Here is a 6,253-nt window from a genome sequence, read left to right on the forward strand (position 1 = left end):
ATTCTTCAATCTTTTTCATTGCCTCTTCTATATTCCCAATCTTTTTAATCTTCTCTTCTAATTCATCTACTTCTGTTCTGATCTCTACTGCCAATTCTTTGGCTGTCTCAACAATTAAAATTATTAGGTCGCGGGAGCACCTGTTTGCAATCATGCTCCATTTTTCTAAAAAGTTTCTATGGTACACAAATAGGCCTGGGATGTTTCGTACACGTAAGCCCATTGGAATGACACCTGACCTTAAGTAGGCCAGCATGAACTCACCGTGCGCTTCCACCCGCTTTTAATTTCTTTTTTAAATCTATTAGTTTTCTTACATCGTCATGATTGCGACTGGAGTCATTAGATGCACTGCCAAAGGAAGCAGTGGTTCCTACTAAAAGGGCGAACTCATTATCTGTAAACCCAAATGTCTTAGGATGGGACATACTGGGAGATAGAAAAAAGGCAATTAATGACCTCTTAAATGTAGAAAATGAGCAATGCAATAATAGTCAGTGTGCACAATTTAGAAACCAAGTATGCACAATTGATAAAAAAGCACAAGCCCTGCACAGACAAGCTGCGGGTAAAATTATTCATAGGTATCAAGGACCCCCTGAAAATCTGGATACAACAATTCCTAGGTCAGGGATACAGCAACATCTGAAATTTAACAAACTAGGCAATTCATTCTTGATGCTTGTAAAGTAAGTGACATGAGAGAGGAAAACTTAAGGACGTAGGTTCAGTAGCTCAGGTTTTATTAACAAAGTAAAATGAAAAGCAATAGTAAAAAGTTGATTCTCAAATAAAATTAATCAACTGTAATCAATAATACTAATCAGATTAACATTACATAATATCACAACCAAAATACAATTAAAATTAAAAAAAATTTAAAATATTAAAAAGGGGTGGCATAAGATATTTCTCGACGCGCGTTTCGGCGACTAGCGCCTACCTCTGGAGTAGCCACGTAATACCTATAAAGAAAATTAATGACATAAAATAAATACTACTTTACAAATTATCAATTATAATGTTAATATATTCTTAGCTAAACAGAACCGCCAAACATGACGTCGCTACTTATGACCGACAATATTTATAACTGCCTCTCTTTATGTCACACTGAAACCATACAACACATGATAGTTGTAACAATTCCTAGCAATCACTTGACATATTAATTTCATTGCTCATAGTTATTTAGAATATTTTCAATTTGTGAGGATGTTAAGTAAGAGATGTAGTATCCAACAACGTATTCATTTATTATCAAAAAAAGCTATTTTATCTAAAGTTTGATCGTTAAAGTTGTATTCTGAAGGATATCTCATCATTACTAACTATACAGATTTATAGCAATCTCATGTACTTACTGCTCCAACAGTTTATCAAGGTTAAAAACTGAAGCTGTAGTCTGTGAGTCAGGACGGTTAACTACAAGGGAATGACAGAATTTCAATGTAACAAACTTTACTATCCACTTTTTTATGTAGCTCAACTCATTTGATACGTCGGAGCCAACTTAGTCAGGGATAAAAGACCAGAAAACGTACAATTCTAGATGATCTAGATATATGATAGTTTCAGATTTATTGTAGTAAACTCCCATAGGCCAAAACCTGCGATTAAGGGTGTTGATATTTGACGAAAACTCTCTTCAGCGTGGAATCTACAAATCGAGATCATTTTTGTTACTCGATAGAGCAAAATTGATTTCTCTCATTATATCCTCTTCTAGTTTTATAAGCAACATCATCCATTTGTTATGGATATACATGATCTTGCAAAGATGTGATCTACTGAGCAGTTACTCTGTTCTAGGAACTAAAGGAGTGATCCCATATATCAACCACTTAAGATAAATTACAACATTTAGTAATTCACATGACAGGCAAAGGTTTCTCAATAATAATAATAAAAAATTACCTTTATCCAATAATGCATGCATTGCTTCTACAATATTTTATCAACCTGGTGTTTCAAGACCGATTGGATATTGCACAATGCAGATTTGGAAAGTGAACATATGAATCTGTGGGTATAATAACAAAAAGGCTTTTTTTAAATATAGTAAAGGTGAGGATTAATTTCCAACCAACTCATTTCTGAAGGCACATATTTACCTTCATATTTACCTTCATGTTATATAGAGAGTTTATTGCCTGTAGTCATGATGTGGACTTTGGCACGATAAGGGCTGAAAAACGTACGAATCTAAAGAGCATAATTGTAAAGAAGAAAAGATATTTAAAACAAAGAAAGATAAAATTATAAATTCTAAAGGAAGATGAAAGGCGTAACTCTGGAAGTTTACCTTGGTTCAGATTAAGTGACGTTAAACCACCTGGTCGCAAGAATGGGCAGATGGTACACTAAAGAACAAAACATATATTTTTGGTAAGCCGATGTTTAATGCCTTTCCTTAAGTTTATAAGCATTTGGCAGCTGCCGTTTTGTTTAAGTCAATAATTATTTTTTACCTGCATGAAAATGGATGAGAAAACGGAAACCGGCAAACACCTCCGAGTATGAGGTTTAAGATAAAAGTTTCCGCTGTAAATATTCAAGAATAAAAACACCACATCAGAAATAAACATCTATGGCGTCTAACATGTGGACCGTCAAAATAGCGATATGCGCGAGCACTCACCAATTGAATGGATAAAAAGTAGCAGACCAGGGGCACGACACGGCTGGATACTTTGTTACGAAAAAGTTTCTGGAACCAAATGAGTTCTACCCGCGCATGCTATTTAAGCATTCAGGCTAGGGTGTATTACAACTGAATACTACTTAACGATGTAGATGGCTACAACAAAGCCGGAAGTGCGGACGGTAACCCGCGATTCTAACACTGAGATCGCAATCGTATAATTATTCTAGAAAGATTTTCTTCTAATTACAGCGCATTTACTGCAGTGAATTGTATTGTCTAAGGCTAGTAGTTGTCTCTTTTATTCAGCTTAAAAATGGTCAAAAATAGGACCTGAACAGCAGAGAAATAAGCATAGAAGACAGACTATAGAGTTTCAGTCTGCCATGTTATACAAAATTTACAGAACAGTGAATGTTTTTTATATACAATTAGATGAGTTAACAAATAGCATTCTCCCATGGGATGTCACTATTTAACCCGTTTTTAAAAGATTCAAAAACAAACATCCAGAAAACTTCACGCTTTTTTCTGATTTGCATCCCACCTTTAGTATCTGGTGTGTGTATTTTTTCCAGTATTCGCCATTTGAAATCTTCTGGACCATGATTTTGTTCAACAAAATGCTTTACCATGGGGGGGCGATCATTTTCTTTGTATTTATTGCTGAACGGTGCTCCGTTAAACGGACTTGAATGGATCTTGAGATTTCTCCTATATATCCAAGCAAGCAGGGGCATTGGATAAAATACACTACATTAGTAGTCTTGCAGTTCCATAATTCGCTAGCCTTAGTAGTGTGTCCATTGTGGCTAAATTGTTCCACAGCAATTATATTGTTGCAGGATTTGCACATAGAACAAGGTATAGTGCCTTTAATAGGATGATTTGTAAGGACAGATTTCTGCACAAATTTCTGCTGGGTTGAAGGATTACCGAACCGTGAAAGTACGATCCAATCCTTGATATTACGGTTGCGTCGGTGCGCAAAAAGGGGTTTAGCCAATTTCTGATCATTGGAACAATTACTATTGAGAATATGCCAGCTTGAATTGATGATCTGTTTTACTTTAGCATTAACCGTTGAGTGTTTAGTAACACAAACTATCTGTTTGTTCTCTTTAGCTGGTGTCACTCTTAACAGACAATCCCGATCATAATATCGAGCTCTTTTAAAAGAGTCTCTCACCAGCAGGTGAGGATACCCCCCTCCATGAATTTCGACCGCATCACGTTAGCCTGTCTGTCAAAATCCGCAAGATTTGAGCAGTTACGTCTCACCCGTAAAAACTGCGAAAAGGGGATACTATCTCTTTGGTTGCGGGGATGGAAACTTTTATAGTACAGGAGGGTGTTTCTTGCCGTAGGCTGTACATAGAGGTCAACTCTAAGTCGATCATGGTCATTCAAGATAACAATGTCCAAGAATTCAACTTTGTTTGCACTGACATGTGCTGTGAATTTTAAATTAGTGTCAGCAGCATTGATCCAGCTGAGAAATTCAGATAGAGTCTATCTCCCATTGGTCCAGACAAAGAAAATATCATCAATGTATCTGGACCAATGGGAGATGGACTCGAAAAAAGGGGCAATTTCGTTGTAAATACACCTATTTTCAAAGGCAGCCATATAAATATTGGCCACCGAAGGGGCCACTGAAGCACCCATGCTTACCCCCTTGGTTTGGCGATAAACCTGAGAGCCAAATCCAAAGATATTCTCAGTAAGGACTATCCTTAAACAGGCAAGGACAAAGGACTTAGGCAAGGTATCTCCTGTTCCTCAATGAACCACTTAGTGGTTTCCATTGCTGCTAAAAGAGGGATGTTACTATATAAGGATTCTACATCCAATGTAACCAACAGATCATTAAGAGGATTGTAAGGAAGATTCTCAACTTTAGCGATCATGTGACCAGTATCTCTCACATAGGACGTGATATTAGGAATACAAGGACGAAGATAATTGTCAACATATTTTGACAGAGGTTCTGTGGCTGTGTCTATTGTAGAGACAATTGGCCTGTATGGAGGATTTACCTGATCTTTATGGATCTTAGGCAATCCATACACACAGGCCAATTTTCCTTGATTGGAATTCAAAAAATCATATTCTTTATTGGAAATTTCTCCATTTTCCAGGGCTTGCTTAGTAATGCCACAACTTTCCTTAGTGAGGTTGATGGTAGAGTGAGATTTAACTTTAGTATAAAAAGCTGGATCATCCAGCATTCTATACATATTGGTTTCATATTGGGAAGAGTCCATAACGACTATTCCACCTCCTTTGTCGCATCCTTTTATTGTTAAGTTCTCATTCGAAGATAGGGACAACAAAGCTAGATGTTCATCTCTGTTTAAATTGTAGAGAGGTTTTGGAATGAACTTTAATGCTTGATCAAGTTTTTTCAAAACTACAAGTTCAAACGCAGCAACCTCTGGTCCTAACTGGTCAAGACTTGGACTGAATGTGGATGGAAGAGTAAGAGTTTTGATATTATTGCTATTCTCTTCTTCTTAGTTGCTTAGGCCCCAAAAATTTTTAAGGCGAATTTTTCTAAAGAAGGAAATGATGTCACAATATAACTCAAAAAGATTTACTGAGGAATGGGGAACGTATGATAAACCTTTCGATAAAAGACTGATACTATGAATATCCAACTCAGTATTTGATAGATTGAAAATCGGGATTACTTCCCTGAATTCCAATACTGACGATTCCTGGTTTCTCTGATGAACTGAGGCTCCTCTTGGGGATAATGATGCTGAGGTTTGTATCCTCCCCTGTTCTGACCTTGGAAGCGTACCCGTGGACGTCCCCGGTTCATTCCTCGATTTCCTAAAAAAGAAGGTTGTACCTGATTACATTTTGTTTGGGCTGCATTATAATTGGGTTCAGATTCATAGTAAGCATATTTCTCATTGACATCAGAGTCTGAGGTCTCAGAGAAAGTGTTCACCCTCTGTGGTTGGGCCCTATTTGCATCTGTGTAATGATTTTGTTTGTAAAAATCTATTCTTAAATAAGGATAGGTATTCTCTATTGTGCTAAACCTTTTATCTTTGGTCAGTTTATCGCTTTTTCTTTTTTCTAGATAATTTGTCAAGGACTCTTATTCCTTATTACATTCTTCAATCTTTTTCATTGCCTCTTCTATATTCCCAATCTTTTTAATCTTCTCTTCTAATTCATCTACTTCTGTTCTGATCTCTACTGCCAATTCTTTGGCTGTCTCAACAATTAAAATTATTAGGTCGCGGGAGCACCTGTTTGCAATCATGCTCCATTTTTCTAAAAAGTTTCTATGGTACACAAATAGGCCTGGGATGTTTCGTACACGTAAGCCCATTGGAATGACACCTGACCTTAAGTAGGCCAGCATGAACTCACCGTGCGCTTCCACCCGCTTTTAATTTCTTTTTTAAATCTATTAGTTTTCTTACATCGTCATGATTGCGACTGGAGTCATTAGATGCACTGCCAAAGGAAGCAGTGGTTCCTACTAAAAGGGCGAACTCATTATCTGTAAACCCAAATGTCTTAGGATGGGACATACTGGGAGATAGAAAAAAGGCAATTAATGACCTCTTAAATGTAGAAAATGAGCAA

This window comes from Lissotriton helveticus, chromosome 3_1, assembly GCF_964261635.1.
Source record: "Lissotriton helveticus chromosome 3_1, aLisHel1.1, whole genome shotgun sequence".
Classification (NCBI taxonomy): Eukaryota; Metazoa; Chordata; class Amphibia; order Caudata; family Salamandridae; genus Lissotriton; species Lissotriton helveticus.